The following is an 18,895-nucleotide window of genomic DNA, read 5'->3' as shown; positions in this document are numbered from 1 at the left end:
CAATATACCTGGATCGTTGGGTGACGAAAAACCCGCACCTTTGGTAAGTCAAAGTAGTAGATACTCAATATCGTGTGCTCAATGCTAATGTACATTGATTAAGAAATTAATTATCAAGACCTCATCTTTCAGTAGATAGCATAAAGACTCGTCTTGCTGTTAGATTCATTCAGTGCTATACCACACCAACGTCATCATGTTTCAATAAGGCTTAGAAATAATCGGACTGATATTGCAACCTTTCACGATAGGTAGTCTACGTCTATCTGAGTTGTGAAATTCTTATTTTTCTTTGTTCAGAACTGACCGCGTACCTTAAATTGAGCGAAGCCCACAACCGGTCTACTAGAACAAAGACTTAGACTTATGTTATGTTCGCTTATGCATTTAAATATGCAATAAGCATCCATTAAATGTAAAACATAACAACATTATGACAAAAATAATATGTTGCATTCATTGGAAAATAATTATTAGAGTTTTACAGTATTCAATCACTCGAAAAGTGATTTCTAGTATACAAACCCAAACAGCATCTGGTTAATGTAGTACTACGGACTAAATAATGTACCAAACAAGAATGATTTGAAGTAATGTACAAGCAATCATGTATAATGTACTGTGTACCCTATATTAATGTACACAATGTGATGCATAATGTCACAATCATGTACCACGATTAAAAGGTTAGACAATGTACTTCAGAGATTAGATAATGTAACATAAAGGCTGACAAGTTCAAACTAAATGTATAGGTTGTACAACAACAGAATATTTTCCCTTCATGTTCAAGGTTTGATGTATAATGTATCAGTTATGGTATACTAATGTACATAATGTACTATGTGATGTATATAACGTCACACCTCAACCCTCTGATGTATATTCTTATAGTAAATAAATCCATAAATTTAAAACCTTTAACCCACATGTCAAATAAATCCAAGCCCCTTGGCCTAGCGGTAAAGTGTGCTGGATACCGCGTCCATCCTGGAGGTCTCGAGTTCGAACCCTGGGTGACGTAATTTGTCTTTCCTACTTGTTATAGGAGTTGATTTGTAATTTCCTCTTTCATATATATGATATAAATATATGAAGTTAATTTAAAAAAAAAAAAAACCCCACATGTCAAATAAAACACTAATATCAAATACATTCGTTAAAAAAACCACATTTATCTATATCATTGATATCTTGCTCTTGAAAAATACTAGTGATTTATATGGGCCACAACCCAGTGTATAAATTTCACCTTTAATTTCACATTACAATTATAAAAAAAATTCTCTAACCAACACATATAACCATAAGCATTAAATATCATAAACAATTTCACATCCATATGCATATGTCTCTCTATCCAGTTTATTACTCTGTGACAAATCAAGCCCGGTATCTGCCCGAGATTTCCAATATGCCAATATGATTGACCCGTAGGTCCCATTGTGATTTGACCAGTAGGTCCCAATATGATTTGACCCGCAGGTCCCATTGTGATTGACCTGAAGGTCCCAATATGTCTACTGTGATTTCAGATCCAAGGCAAGATTGTCATAGATCCTCTTCAATTCAATTATTCAAATAAATCCAAAATCATGTGTAAACATACCCATTGCATCAATTACATATTCCTATCATATTCCATCAAATAATTTATTTACAACATATAAAATATATCCATTCCATCAGTCAAATATTCATATCACATTCCACAAAATAATTCTAAATAAAACTATATTAAGTTCACATCATAAAATTTAAATATTCACTTCAATCTAATATATAGCAATCACTTCATAACTTATATAAAATTAAAAATAAAATTCTAAATAAAACTATATTAAGTTCACATCATAAAATTTAAATATTCACTTCAATCTAATATATAGCAATCACTTCATAACTTATATAAAATTAAAAATAAAATTTATACCCACCTAGTCACGCCATATAATTCACTCGAGCCTCTCCTCATTTTATAAACCTGTATGCTTTCTCCTTTTGAGTCCTTTAAAAAAAAAATTCTTATTCCTCATCGTCTGACTTCTCCCTACCCTTCCCAAAAAAGAAAAGGAGCCGACGATAAATGTGGTTATTTGTATATATAATGAACCGACCTCCACAATTCCCAATAAAAATGAATCGTGTGAATTTTGATTGAATCGTGTCAATTTTGAGTAGATTACATGTGTGTTTATATTAATATTTTAAGACAAAATATGTACTATGTAATATATATATATAGGTATTTGATCAAAACAAGTATTGGCTTAAACCAAGAAATGCAGACGGTTTTCTGTCCATTGGATTAGCCAATCTAATCTTAAGATTACATTAATTAACGACTAGATTTATTGGGTAGATATTAATATTTTAATTACTTATAATCTTAAAAGGTTAATTATGTAAATTGCATTATGTCGTTAGTTATAGTATTTCCTATAATTTTGCTTCGTCATCTAATGTTCCTTTTATATGATCATGACCTATATTTTCATCTATTATGACATATTAGAATAAATTAAATTTTTGTGGTATAAAACATAATCTCTGTGTTATGACTTGAATGTAATTATATTTTGACCATATTTTACCATGTTTTTTATTATGACACATAACATTAATTAGTATGACCCAAAGATATGTCTATATTTTTGGGTAATTTTTTTGTCGTGCTTCAATTGTAAAGGCGTTTTTAGTATGGTTATGCCATATAATTCCTGTGTTATGACTTGAATGTAATTATATTTTGACCATATTTTACTATATTTTTTATGTTGACACATAACATTAATTAGTATGACCTAAAGATATGTCTATATTTTTGGGTAATTTTTTTTGTCGTGCTTGAATTGTAAAGGCGTTTTTAGTATGGTTATGCCATATAATCCCTGTGTTATGACTTGAATGTAATTATATTTTGACCATATTTTACCGTATTTTTTATTATGACACATAACATAAATTAGTATGACCCAAAGATATGTCTATGTTTTTGGGTAATTTTTTTTTGTCGTGCTTGAATTGTAAAGGCGTTTTTAGTATGGTTATGCCATGAGTAAAAACGGAACGTCAGTTTATATTTTTGAGTAATGATCCCATGATTTCCGCGAAGAAAAAACGGAAAGTCAGTTTATATTTTTTTTAGTTCCCATATTACCCTTTTATGCCTCAATTCGTTATTATTATGACCTAACAAAATGGTTGACAAGACTAAATCGTGGCCGTTCATAATCAGATTCTCCGTTCCAGATTTGGTCTGTATTTTTGTACTTAAGGGCGTATTTTGATAGATTAAGACCCTATATATATATATATATATATATATAGGTATTTGATCAAAACAAGTATTGTCTTAAACCAAGAAATGCAGACGGTTTTCTGTCCATTGGATTAGCCAATCTAATCTTAAGATTACATTAATTAACGACTAGATTTATTGGGTAGATATTAATATTTTAATTACTTATAATCTTAAAAGGTTAATTATGTAAATTGCATTATGTCGTTTGTTATAGTATTTCCTATAATTTTGCTCCGTCATCTAATGTTCCTTTTATATGATCATGACCTATATTTTCATCTATTATGACATATTAGAATAAATTAAATTTTTGTGCTATAAAACAAAATCCTTGTGTTATGACTTGAACGTAATTATATTTTGACCCTATTTTACCATGTTTTTTATTATGACACATAACATTAATTAGTATGACCCAAAGATATGCCTATATTTTTGGGTAATTTTTTTTTGTCGTGCTTGAATTGTAAAGGCGTTTTTAGTATGGTTATGCCATATAATCCCTGTGTTATGACTTGAATGTAATTATATTTTGACCCTATTTTACCATATTTTTTATTATGACACATAACATAAATTAGTATGACCCAAAGATATGTCTATATTTTTGGGTAATTTTTTTTGTCGTGCTTGAATTGTAAAGGCGTTTTTAGTATGGTTATGCCATGAGTAAAAACGGAACGTCAGTTTATATTTTTGAGTAAAGATCCCATGATTTCCGCGAAGAAAAAACGGAACGTCAGTTTATATTTTTTAGTTCCCATATTACCCTTTTATGCCTCAATTCGTTATTATTATGACCTAACAAAATGGTTGACAAGACTAAATCGTGGCCGTTCATAATCAGATCTTCCGTTCCAGATTTGGTCTGTATTTTTGTACTTAAGGGCGTATTTTGATAGATTAAGACCATATATATATATATATATATATATATATATATATATATATATATATATATTTTAAGACAAAATATGTACTATGTAACTCAACATTTTAATATATATATATATATATATAGGTGTGATCAAATACAAACTCTCTAAAATACAAACTATACAAACTATGTCACCCGATTGTACAAATTCTGTCACCGGAGTGTACAAATTATGTCAACGGACTGTACAAATTCTGTCATCGGGGGTCGATGTCAACGGAATGTACAAATTATGTCACCGGGGGATGTACGGAGTGTACAAATTCTGTCGACGGGGGTGTCCAAATTCTGATTTTTCGATGTCAAAATGTTGACATTAGAAAAATCTCTTATATTAACCGTTGATTAATTGTATTAAGTGAGTATGATTAAAGTTTGTATAGTTTGTATTTTAGAGAGTTTGTATTTTATCACACCCCTATATAGATATATATATATATACGTCCTATTTATAAATTTAATTTTATGACTATATAATCCCACTTTTGTATTTTACACATTTATATATGTAATAGTTATATTATCTTTAATGATCTATTTAGTATATCTAAACTACAATTAATAATTAGATAATATAAAAATATAAATATTGGGTAAATCGGGTCAAGGATGTTATGTTGAGAAAAGGGGAAGTATCAATAAGCATTAAAGAAGAATATAGTTCCAAGAATGGAGTTCCAAGAAGCATTGAAGATGTGCATGCATTGTTCCAATAGTAGTGTAGTTCCATGAATATACATTTATTGTAGGATCTCAAAAGTCACCAACATCCCTATAAATATATGGGTGTTGAGTACCATTTCATCATTCAATCAAAATACAATAATCTTCTCCTATTGCTTTCTTCTCTAAATATGTTGTCTATACCATTTAACATGGTATCAGAGCGGGTTTGGACTCAGATAAGGTATCATCATCGTCTTTGATACCTTTCTCGGCCCTTTCCCGTTTTTTTTGTTTTTCCTTTTTCCGCTGTATCTATAACCATAAGCCAAAATGTCAAATGACAACTATATAGTAACCGAAACCTCAGATTCATCTATGGCAGATGAATTTGCCCGGCAATTTGCCAACTTTATGCGCAATAGTTTTGCGATGAACCAACCAAATCCACCAGAAACAGCTGCCATGCCATTCAGAATTGACACGCAGCCCCTCCACATTGGTGGGAATAAGTTGAATGGAGAAAATTACGCCCTTTGGTCCGTATTGATGAAGACGGCAATAAGCGGTCGGGGAATGGTATCTCACGTCACCGGAGTGCCTCATTCTCCACCGCGAACCGATCCAGCCTTCATACAATGGGAACAAGCCGATCACTGTGTGATCACTTGGTTAATACAAAACATTGAGCCTCGACTGGTCAGTCGAGTTTCACAACATCCGACGGCAAAGCATATATGGGATGCGTTGGCCGTCACATATGGGAGCGGAAGAGATAAAATCCAGGTGTATGATCTTCAGTTCAAAGCAACCACACTGAGGCAAGGAAGCAGTTCATTAGAAGAAATATGGAGCCGGTTGGGAGAGATCTGGATTTCAATCGACCAAAAACAGACGAACCCAATGAAATGTCCAGAGGATATGGAGATTCATAACAAATTCATACAAGATCAGAGAGTATGTCAGTTTCTCTATGCAATTGATAGCAAATATGAAACAACCAAGAGGGAGATACTGAAAATGGACCCACTTCCCTCCGTCGACTATGCGTACAACCTGATTCAGCAGGAGGAGACACGACTCCGAGTGTTACAACAGGCAAACACCGGCGGAGCAGCTGCCATGGATGGAATTGGAACTGGCCTCGCCATCCGAGGGTGGCAGAACCCTACCGGCGGCTCTCGGGGTGGCGGTCGCGGCAGCAACGGTGGTGGTCGCGGCAGCAACAGTGGTGGTCGCGGCAGTGGCAATGATAGAAATCGGCGAAGTGATGAAGAAGACAAGTCAAAATTGGTGTGTTCCTACTGCAAACGGAAAAGACACACAAAAGATTCATGCTTTGAACTAGTTGGATATCCAGATTGGTGGGAAGAGAAGCACGGCAAGCCGCCGCAACCGCAAACACCATGGAACCGTGGCGGGCACGCCGCCGCAGCAGTTGGAGGCGACGGAGGCAACGCCGTGCAGGGGGTCGCGCAAACCGCCGGTGCTGTCCAGCCAGGAGGAAGGACCAGAAATGAAGCTGCTCAGCCGGCGAATACAACCGGGGCAGCAAACTTCGTTGCCAGCGGAAGTGGGAGTGTAATTCACGATTGGAGTGAAGAATTGATGAGGGGAGAGGCGGCGCCCGATTCAGGTAGATTAGGGTTAGGGGGCTCTTTTATTGGAAGCCCCCAAATCTTTGGGAAATTGCAGGTTTTACCCCACCAAAATTCTCAGTCACAATTAGCCCCCAAATCTCCTGAAAATTCCATAATTTCCCAAACCACTTGCCAAAATCGATTTCAGCCTCTCGAGAAGCTTGGAGTTGTGTGTGCAGTATCTAATGGCCATGAGAAAAATGATAAATGGATTTTTGACTGTGGGGCAACCGATACCATAACATATGATGCCTCAGACCTTACCAACCTTCAGAAACCTCTAAAATCTCATATCCAAACTGCCAATGGGGAATTTACGGTGGTTGAGGGGGCTGGAACCGTTAACATTTCCCCAACTTTGCAGTTATCAAATTGTCTATATATTCCTTCGATGTCTCATAAGTTATTATCCATTAGTCATGTCACAAAGGAATTGAATTGTACGTTACTAATGCAGCCACAATTTTGTCTGTTGCAGGATATCCGAACCGGAGAGATAATTGGGCGTGGCACTGAACGTGATGGGCTTTACTATGTGGATGAGATAGCTCAAAAAGGGACTGCCATGTTAACTCACGGATCAGCTGACAGGAAAGCTTGGCTTTGGCATCGGCGCTTGGGTCATCTATCTATCGGTTACTTAAAATTATTATTTCCTAGTATTATTCCTAAGCATGACATGTACTGTGAAACTTGTCTTTTATCCAAAAGTCATCGGAACTCTTACCCATTAAGTAATACTCGTGTTGAAACCCCATTTGCCTTAGTACACTCTGATGTTTGGGGGCCCGCACCAGTTATTGGGGGGCAAGGTTTTCGATATTTCTTAGTTTTTGTGGATGATTGCACTCGCATGACCTGGATATATTTCATGAAACAAAAATCTGAAGTTTTGTCACACTTTACCCATTTCTATAACCTTATCCAAACTCAGTTTCACAAAACCATTCAGGTCCTTCGGTCAGATAATGGGGGGGAGTTCGTTAATTCTACCATGAAACAACTCTTCCAAAACAAAGGCCTTATACACCAAACCACATGTGCTCATACTCCCGAACAAAACGGTGTGGCTGAAAGGAAAAATCGATCTCTCCTCGAAATGACTCGTTCTATGCTTATAGAGTCAAAAGCCACGAAACACTTCTGGCCAGAAGCCATTGCCACCTCAGCCTATCTCTTAAACCGATTGCCCACAAGTATTCTCAAACATAAAACTCCTCTACAAGTCTTGTCCACCTTCACAAAAATTCCTCCGCCCTTGACTCTTGAACCTCGCGTCTTCGGATGCTCCGTTTTTGTCCACATTCCTAAACATGAAAGAACTAAACTATCCCCTTGCGCTATCAAATGCGTTTTTGTAGGATATGGGGTAAATCAAAAGGGGTATAGGTGTTTCGATCCAAAGTCCAACCGGATGTTTGTTACAATGAACTGCAACTTTCTTGAAACTGAGTACTTCTTTACCCATCTTAGCGGTCAGGGGGAGAGTAATGTTAGGGATAACAATGATACGGACCTGCTAAGTTGGATCTCAATGCCACTGCCAACGCCAAGCAATCCTGATGCGGATCTATCAGAGAAAACAGTAAGCAATTCCGCTGAGCAAGTCTCTGATGTGGTAGAGTCCATCGTAGAAAGTGGCATCGCCTCAAATATTTCTCCGTTAAGGTTATCCACTGTAAGTAATCCTGTGGATACAGATAATTGTTTGGCTAACACTGTAAGTGCAGAAGAAAATTCAATTGAGGCCGAAGAAAGGGAAATTGAGGAAGTCGAGGTCGAAGGAGTTGACCCTGACACTGGGAGGTACATACTTCCACCAAGGTCAAACAGAGGAGTTCCACCCAAAAGGTATACGCCAGAGAGGATTGACAAGAAAAAGCGGTACTCTGTTGTGAACCTAGCCAAAGGCCATTTATCAGAGATGGCTCGGGCTTTCGAGAATGCACTATATGAGGAAGAAGAAATACCACAGACATGGGAAGAAGCTATGAAATACAAGCATTGGAGGGAAGCAATGAAGAAAGAGATTGATGCACTGATTCGAAACCACACATGGGAGAAATGTGCTCTACCAGAAGGGAAGCGACCAGTGGGTTGTCGATGGGTCTTCACTATCAAAAGAAGACCTGATGGCTCGATAGAAAGGTACAAGGCACGACTTGTCGCAAAAGGCTATACTCAGACATATGGAGTTGACTATTCTGAGACCTTCTCTCCAGTAGCTAAGATGAACACAATTCGGGTGTTGTTATCCATTGCTGCTAATAGGGACTGGCCATTACACCAGTTTGATGTGACGAATGCCTTCCTACATGGAGAGTTGAAGAAGGAAGAAGAAGTTTACATGGAGGCACCCCCAGGTTTTGCAACAGATTTTAAAGCAGGTGAAGGGTGCCGATTGAGGAAGACCTTGTATGGATTGAAGCAATCTCCAAGAGTATGGTTTGGGAAGTTTGCTGGGGCAATGATTAGCTATGGATATACACAGAGCAATTCAGACCATACGCTATTTTTTAAGAAGCAGGGTGATAAGATCACATGTTTAATCATATATGTTGATGACATGATTATTACAGGTGACGACCTAGAAGAGATTGAGGAATTAAAGAAAAATCTTTTTCAGGAATTTGAGATGAAGGACTTGGGGAATCTCAAGTACTTTCTTGGGATTGAAGTGCTAAGGTCAATCAAAGGAATTTTTCTGCGACAAAGAAAGTATATCTTGGACATCCTAGCAGAGACCGGCCTACTGGAATGTAAACCAGCAGACACTCCTCTGGCAGTTAATCACGGATTACAAATCAGAGAAGGAGCCAAGTTGGCTGACCGTAGTCGATATCAGCGACTAGTCGGAAAACTCATATATCTCTCGCACACTAGGCCAGATATTGCCTATGCAGTTGGGGTCGTAAGTCAGTTCATGCATAAGCCGCAGACAGATCACATGGAGGCAGCACTTAGGATTTGTCGGTATTTGAAGGGAACTCCAGGGCATGGAGTGTTGTTCGCTAAAAATGGGCATCTTGAGATTCATGGTTATACAGATGCTGACTGGGCAGGGAACCCAAACGATAGGAAGTCTACAGCAGGCTACTTTACCTTTGTTGGAGGTAATTTGGTAACATGGAGAAGTAAGAAGCAGAAGGTGGTGGCTCTTTCGAGTGCCGAAGCAGAATTTCGTGGGATTAAATGTGGGTTGACCGAGATTTTATGGTTAAGGAGATTGATGAAAGAGATTAATCTCCCTCCAAGCAAGTGCCAGTTGTATTGTGATAACAAAGCCGCTATAAGCATCTCACAAAATCCAGTACAACATGATCGAACGAAGCATGTGGAGGTTGACAGACACTTTATCAAAGAAAACATTGAGAATGGGATTGTCGAACTCCCTTTTGTTCGCTCTGAGGATCAACTTGCCGACATCCTAACTAAAGCAGTCAACTCAAGGAGCTTTGAAGATGTGCTTTCCAAATTGAGTTTTGGAGATCCCACCACTCAATTTGAGGGGGAGTGTTGAGAAAAGGGGAAGTATCAATAAGCATTAAAGAAGAATATAGTTCCAAGAATGGAGTTCCAAGAAGCATTGAAGATGTGCATGCATTGTTCCAATAGTAGTGTAGTTCCATGAATATACATTTATTGTAGGATCTCAAAAGTCACCAACATCCCTATAAATATATGGGTGTTGAGTACCATTTCATCATTCAATCAAAATACAATAATCTTCTCCCATTGCTTTCTTCTCTAAATATGTTGTCTATACCATTTAACATGTTACACATAATGTAATGTGCAATGCAATGGATGTATAATGTAAATAATGTGATGTATAATGCCAAGGACGTCATACTACATAGAAGCCTGTTCTAAAATCATGTACACCTATTCATTATGTAATGTGCGATTTAGTCTACAATTATGTATAAGAGGTGATAACCAATGTAATGTAAACCCAAAAAGAAATATTACATGTCGTTTGAGTAGGCTGACTCTTCAACCTGCCTCGTTTGTTCACCATTTTCTACTTGAAATTCGTCTTCTCCGGTTAGTCACTGTATCATTGTAGAGAAAAGAGGGGAAAAAAGAGCATTAGAAACTTCCCCAAAAATGTACAGCAACAACAATCTACCACAACATAAAACCAAAAACCATCATCTTATAATCGAACCCATAATGATAAAAGGTAAACAAAAGACATAAAAATAGATTACACCAGGCAAACCGATTGGTAAGAAATAATTTACGAAAATAGTTGAAAACCGGTTGTCAGGTCCCGAATCGATTCGAAGATGTTGAAAGGGTTTTGTTTTTGTCAATACCTCGTCGTTAAGTGAGAGCAACTTGGTGGTGGTAGCAAATCGACTTCTTCTTCGTCGGCTTCACCGTCAAAAACGATAGGATTGTAGAGGCGCGACGGAGGTTAGGGTTTTGGGACCAAAATCGTCTGGCGAGGGAGAAGAGAAAAGAGGAGTAATGGTGAGAGAGAGAGTGTGAGAGAAAATGAATCGTCAATGAAATTAAATTCCGGATTTTTAGCATTAGCGGTTTCAATAAATGACACGCCTACCGAAATTGCCCTTAATGTACCAAAAAACCAATATAATGTACCGAATGTCATTAAATCATAGCCATTAGATTACTACATCCGACGGATTGAATTAGTGCTATGTTAAAGACTTATAGGGCATTGGGACCTAAATGCGCCTCTATGTTGATAACTCCGAAATAAATGAAATATATTCAGATTAATTAGTGTTCAACTGTATATCATGTCAAACTGGATTGACTTCTATTGTTGATGGACCATAACAAACTAGATTGACTTTCTTGTATCTTGCTATTTTATTTGTTTGTTTTAATGAATAATGATTGTGTGTTTGTATGCTGAGTTTGGTGTTGCTCATGAGTTGTTCGTCTTTTAGTTAAGCTTTTGTCGTACTTTGATTGACCTTTTACCTTGTTGAGTAGTTGATTTTTTAGACTCTTGAATAGTCTTTGATATATCGCGTGGTACTTAGACTTTCTTCTTAACAAAGTTAGGATTTTTATTTCATACTATATCACACTCATTAGTACAAGACCTAAATGTGAAAAAAAAACCATAAAGATTAAAAGTTGAGGGTGAATTTGATGTGGTCCAATGGTAAGTAAAATTAGGGAATTCCGAAAAGTAGGTAACTAAATGATTGAGATGCTTTTGTATGATATATGTGGATACTGTCATGCATGTGAAAGAGTACATTCACAAGTTGGATTATAGTTAAAGAGCTTATTGCATCATAACAAATTCTTAAAGATTCTTTCGTATTTGTACTAAAGAGTGGGATCTCTCCTTTGTAAATAAAGGGAGAGGTTGGCTTGGATTCTATCTTTTGGATAAGAGACTTCTATTGAAAAAATTCATTAGATACAATTATACTCCAAAATTGGGGTTGGATCTAGTGTTCTATAAAGAGTGACGAAATGTAGATCACTCAAAAAATTATTCTCAAAGTTATGACCTCAAAATGTAGAATATATCTCATATCAAAATAAACTTTTGAGTTGCCTCTGTTGTTATAGTAGCATGCAATTAGGAGTAGGGGAGCATCATAGTTGAGGGGCTTTGATATATAGTATGATGACCATGATGATTATGATGATGAAAATGGATGGACGTTGATGAGTCCATAAAATCATCATAATGCAAAGTAGTACTTAGAACCGATGAATATGAAAGAAGCAGCAATATGAATGAAGGAGAGGTGGTCAAATCCAAAATATGCAATTATTACTGAGAAGAAAATTTGTTAAATATTAGTACTACTAGCATGTTACTTTTTGAATTTATGATGTATGTAAAGCCCATATTATAATACTCCTATATATGTATTTACGGGCCTTTCTAAAAAGTAAAGTCATTAATTATTAACTGTAAATATCACTTGGAATATAGGATAATAATTGGGGGAATCACTACCAAAAAAAAGGCTATTTACCAAGCACCAATGTCAACCACAGTTAAATGTGCTCGAAAAATAGCGAGCACCTTCAACTGTGCTCGGCAACATACCGAGCAAAACTGAAGGTGCTAGCCAATATCAGAAACGGGGAGTGTTTATTGCGAGCAATTTTGAGCAGGTCAACGTGCTTGGCCCGACAACCCTATCAACAATGGCAAGCATCATTTATATGCTCGGAGAATGGCAAGCACCAAACAAGTGCTCGGCATATATTAAAATAAAGACTTATGAAATTATTCATGGAATATATACGTGTTTCACTGATATAACCAATAACGATGTATGTGTTCGGGATAAAAAATAGAGTATTAAATAATTTAATTTCCAATAATCTACCATAGAGCTAGGCAAGCAAATTATAAATTACATAAAACTAGCAAGAAATATTAAATTCATTTTGAACATACAATATCAATATTTCTTAAGGAATGCCGAGCACCATAAATGTGCTTGGAAAATGCCGACCACCGTAAACGTGCTCGAACAATATAAAAAAATTATTATAATTAGTCAACAACAAGAAGAATTTAAAACATGTCAATATTTTGAAGCAATATCTTAGAAAAACTTCATAAATAAAAATTTGCGGATCATTCATCACTTTTAGCACCGTAAATGTGTTCGGAAATATTAAAATTCATTTCGAACATATAATATCAATATTTCTTAAGGATGCCGAGCACCATAAATGTGCTTGGAAAACGCCGACCACCTTATACGTGCTCGGAAAATATAAAAAAATTATTATAATTAGTCAACAACAAGAAGAATTTAAAACATGTCAATATTTTGAAGCAATATCTTAGAAAATCTTCATAAATAAAAATTTGTGGATCATTCATCATTTTTACCACGGTAAATGTGTTCGGAAATATTAAAATTCGAACATTTAATATCAATATTTCTTAAGGATGCCGAGCACCATAAATGTGCTTGGAAAACGCCGACCACCACGTGCTCGGAAAATATAAAAAAAATAGTTATAATTATTCAACAACAACAACAATTTAAAACATTATAAATATTACATATCAATATTTTGAAACAATACAATATCTCGTAAAATTCGCATATGGAATCCTTCACCATGAATGTGTATGAAAATATTAAAATTTATTTTGAACATATATAAATATTTTTAAGCAATAGTTCCGAGCACCATATAAGTGCTAGGAAAATGCCGAGCATAGTATAAGTGCTCGGAAATTATAAAAAATATAATTAATAATTATTCAACAACAACAACAATTTAAAACATTATAAATATTATATATCAATATTTTGAAACAATACAATATCTCGTAACAAATTGTAATGGTGTAGGAGGAATAGTATAATAAAGCAATTGTAAAACTAATTTATTTAATTTAATGTTATTTGAATTTTGTTTTCTTTATCTATTCATTAAATAATTTTGATTTTTTTATTAATTTTAAAATAATAAATAATATATTAAAAAAATAAAAATAACCTGTTCTGAGCACGTATATGTGCTTGGAAATATTTCAGAACTATCAACTCGAAAATTCCGAGCATATGCATGTACTTGCAAATTTCCAAGCACATGGAGGTACCCCGAATTTTCGAGCATACACAAAGTGCTAGCAACATCTAAACACAAGTAGGTGCTCTCATTATTCAACCTTGTATTCCGGTATTCCGAGCACAACAAATAAGGTGCTTAGAATGATTGTGTGTTGACCAGATTGGCGAGCACTATCGTAGCTCGGATAAGAATTCCGACGAAGCAAATACCGAGCTCTTGAATTGCTCGGAAAGTGCTCGGTATTTTCCAATATTCCGAGCATTTTTGGCCTTAGAGCATCCACAATGGCGCTCGTCCCGGTGGACGTCCAGCCGACGTGCCAGAGTTTCGCGCGGGACGTCCGTCATTGCGCAGCAGTGACGCAGATACGGACGTCCGCTGCGGACACCGGAGTTCCGAGGCGTTCCCGGGACGTCCGTCGCAACGTCCGCCATTGCGTTGACCCCACGGACGTTCATGCGGACGTCCCGATTATTTTATATTTTTTTTTCAAAAATTCTATAAATACGGCTCGTTAAACTTCATTTCATTCGCACCACTTGTATTAACGAGTGCCTCTCTCTCTCTACGTTTCTTTTATATATCCAGAATGGCTGGTAATGGTAGTGGTAGTGGCTTTGGTGCGGGCGGTAGCGATGTGGGTGGTAGTAGTGGAGGGGTATGATGACATAATGAGGCGAATTCATGCACGTGTGCGGGAGGCAGCGGAGAGGGAGATACGAGCGGCCTTGGCGTTGGCGGTACCTCGACCCATCCATCGTCGATCTATAGTACCCCGGGACCACCTCCCTGCACACCATTGGTTGTACGAGGATTACTTCTTTCCGGAGCCACGATTTGGGGAGAACATGTTCCGGCGACGTTTTAGGATGCATCGTCCGTTCTTTCTATGTATCGTGGGCGCTTTAGAGCGTCGATACGAGTATTTCAGTGTGCGGGAGGATGCGGCTAGTAAACCCGGCCACACTCCGATTCAGAAGTGCACTGCCGCAATCAGGCAACTGGCATACGGAGGCGCAGCTGACATGTTCGATGAGTACCTCCACATCGGCGAGACGACTGCCCGCGATTGCCTAAAGTATTTTTGTCAGGGCGTTAGGGAGATATTCGGGGATAGGTATCTTCGGAAGCCAACCCCAGAAGATTGTCAGGCTCTGCTGGATATGTACGGGACTCAGCACTGATTTCCGGGGATGCTAGCCAGCATAGATTGTATGTATTGGTAGTGGAAGAACTGCCCCGCTGCTTGAAAAGGGGTGTACACTACGGGTTTCAAGGGCAAGAATCCCACGATGATCCTTGAAGCGGTAGCTGACTACCGGTTGTGGATTTGGCATGCCTATTTTGGAGTAGCCGGGTCGAACAACGACATCAACGTCCTCCAGTCGTCGCCCCTTTTCAACGACCAGTGCATGGGCGTCGGTCCGACCATCAATTTCGTCGCCAACGGCAACCAGCACAACATGGGCTATTATTTGGCTGATGGGATATACCCTATGTGGCCCGTCTTTGTGAAGACGATCAGATGTCTAACAGAAGAAAAGAAGGTATATTTTGCTGGTCGTCAGGAGGCAACGCGCAAGGATGTGTGTGCTCCAGGCTCGATGGGAGACAGTGAAGGGTCCATCACGGATGTGGTATGCTGACAACATCGCCGATATGATGTACGCATGTATTACCATGCATAACATGATTGTCGAAGATGAATGTCCAGCACTGACGGATTGGGCCAATGATGATGCTGATGCTGCGGATCCAAGCCACGGCGTGGCCACCGGCAATGTACGTATGGGGATACCCCATGACGAGGTCGAGCGAGTCTGTGCATTTGCCGACATGTGCCAAAAACAAGCTCATATTCGACTCCAGAACGATATAATTGAAGAAGTATGGCAGCGGAGGGGTCGTCGTTGATGGAATTTGTATTTATTGAAGTGTACTTTTTTTAGTTTTTTTTGTTGAAATGTACCTTTCTTTTTTTTATTTAATGAAATTTTTATTCCGTAATGGTGGCGAAATTTTAATTCCGTATATTGTTTAATTTGGTGAATTTGTGAATTTTTATTATTGTGGGAAGTCCGTCGGGATGTCCTTGGGGATGTCCTCCATTGTGCAGTGGGAAGTCCTTATGACGTGGCAGTGCAGTGGGAAGTCCTTATGACGTGGCAGGAGGTGTTTTTGGGATGTCCGCGGGGATGTCCGTCGGGGCATCCGCACCACTGTGGATGCTCTTATACCGAGCACTTTGGTGCTCGATAAATAATGTTTATTTTGTAGTGAATATTCTATTTACAATATATCCACTATTTATTTTGCTATAACTATATGACTTATATTTAACCAAAATACTAGTAAGATTATTCTGGCAGGAGTTGTCTATAATTGTAGGAATGATGTTCAAATCATAAATTGACATATGTGATTAGGCAAAATACATATGTCTACTTTTACTTTTTTATTTTATTAGATACAGTATAATTTTTTTTTGTTTAAGCAAGTCTTTGTACTTTTATTATATTCTTATTTAATAGAATTGGTAATTTTCGTTATAAAATAATGATGTATTCATTTTAAATAAACTTCACATAATATCTTAGCTGGATATTTGAAATAACTATTATACAAAAAGGGTAATATTAAAGTTCAAACAAAAAAATCTTCTTCGTTTTGCTATCTCCTTCAATGAATTTATTTGGATGTATAGTGGAGAGAGGTTGTCAAATACACTCAACAATCCTATTGCATTAGGTTTATTTTGATTCATTAGAATTAGAAATCACTACCAACTTTGCTCATTTTTGTTGCGCTCATGAAGTCTAACCTTAATGAACGTGTATTTTATAGATTTTGCTTTAATTTAATTTCTGTATTGCAGAGTATAATTTTTCTTCACCTCCTATTTTCAGCAATCGAGTTCAGTTTTTTTAGCACAACGTTTTTTACCAAATTTACAATTTATTATGGAACTTTAATCCTAAGGATATCATTTAGATAACAATGAGTGAAGGAAATTCATTAAATAAGGATCCAATAAAGTAAAAAAAAAATACAAGGATTTTTTAAAACAAAAGGTTATGCTGATGAAACAAAAAATAAAAACATAAAGATCTCCATTTTGTCTATTAAAAGAAATGTTAAAAAACAGGCATGTATATTAATGATGTCAATGCATATTGATGAAAAAACAGATATGAAACAGAAATTAATACCAAGAAAAGCCTGCATTTCTCATTATTTCTATATGCATATTTCGAAAAATAACGTATCATTTGGGATTCCACCAACATATTTTTGAATAGACTACCAAAAACGAACACAATACACATACTAGTAGTATCAAAAGAGGTACTAATAGAACCTAACGAATTTCGATAACTCCGAAATATCAGAGCATCCACAACCGTGCTCTTGCCAGCGGCACGGTTGTGGGCCCGGGCGGTACTATTCATGCCTGCTCTCTGGCAAGAGCACAACACCCACAACTGTGCTCTTCCGCAAGGACGAGCACAATTAATATAAAATTCAATTACACAAAAACATTTTCATAATACTAAAATTCATTAAAAAAACCACAATAAAAATAACAAATTACAAATAAAATAAAAAGACATAATTAAAATCCTAAAAATTAAAAATTACATAATTAAAATACTAAAAATTAAAAATTACATAATTAAACTCCTAAAAATTAAAAATTACATAATTATTGGCTAATATAACCCGAGGAAGACTACGCATCCGGCGGCACCAACCCCAATTGTTTTTGGAGACCCAATATCATGGACTCGTGCGTTTGAAGTTGCGTGGGGGTCATAGTTGACCTATCGGCCATATTGAGTTGGGCCAAAAGGGCCCACAACGAGTTGTTCGGGGGTGGAGGTGGAACATAGGGTGCGGGTTCGGGAGCAGGGGCAGATGGAGTCGCGGCGCGACGTCGTTCGGCCGCCGCCTTCTTCCTACCTTGCGGTCGGCGTCGGGAACCGCTTGGTTGGGCATCGGGGCTACCCAAGTTAGCTTCGGCGAGTTGGCTAGCCACTTCTTCGCCGGCGTCGGATAGGGATGCCGACCGTGAGCGTTTGGAGGAGCCGCTAGAGGAGGATGTTATGCCTCCCTTATACTTCGGGTGCGTCCGCGTCTCCTGCCAAACGTTAAGATATTTGAACGACTTACCGTTCATGGATTGGTAGGTGCTCAGCGAGGCGGTGATGATGTCGACCTCGCTTCGGCCGCTCCCGGCATTCCGGGACTCCTGGATGAAATAGCCGTTGAACTTGCCAATTTCTTCGTTGGCTCGGCCGATGCAGTTGCGCACCATACTCTCGTTGCGCTCGATCGTTCCCGGCGGCCGGTGTGCATTGTACCGGCTAGAGACGCGCCACCAAAAGTGATCGCCGGATTGGTTCGTTCCAACCACCGCATCTTCGGAGATTTCCAAGTACGCCTTGAACAATCTTTCCATCTCCGCCGGTGAGTACGGTGTGCGGACACCGGCGCGAGATGGAGGATTCGGCATTTGGGAAGGGGCGCGAGGCCTAGGCTCCGGTGTCCACCCGTAGCGCCCATCGGAGGCACCTTGATCGTCGATTGGGTATGGCCGGTAGCCACTCGGAACGCCCGAATCTTGGGTGAGAGGAGGGGCCGAATATTCCGTTTCCGGACTATGAAACGGTTGCGAACCGAACCATTCGGGGTTCCAACCGTGAGAGCCGCTTGGGTTGTCGTCGTTACCGGACATAGTGGTGTTGTAGGGTGTGAGAGGAAGATGAAAATGGATATGAGAGATTGATGATGAGAATTGTG

The 18,895-nt window shown here is 37.9% G+C and overlaps 1 long non-coding RNA gene across 1 annotated transcript; it reads right to left on the bottom strand.

The window, feature by feature from the left end:
- Positions 1-10,356: 10,356 nt before the first annotated feature.
- LOC121763087 lies at positions 10,357-11,042 on the bottom strand. The gene is made up of 2 exons (XR_006042347.1): positions 10,867-11,042; positions 10,357-10,599 (listed from the first exon to the last, which is right to left on the bottom strand). It is a non-coding gene; the product is annotated as an uncharacterized LOC121763087 (long non-coding RNA).
- Between the last annotated feature and the right edge of the window lie 7,853 nt (positions 11,043-18,895).

The sequence above is a fragment of the Salvia splendens genome, chromosome 13, assembly GCF_004379255.2.
Source record: "Salvia splendens isolate huo1 chromosome 13, SspV2, whole genome shotgun sequence".
NCBI classification, from domain to species: Eukaryota; Viridiplantae; Streptophyta; class Magnoliopsida; order Lamiales; family Lamiaceae; genus Salvia; species Salvia splendens.
The sequence above is the reverse complement of the archived record's forward strand: the minus strand, read 5'-3'. Positions and strand labels throughout refer to the sequence as shown.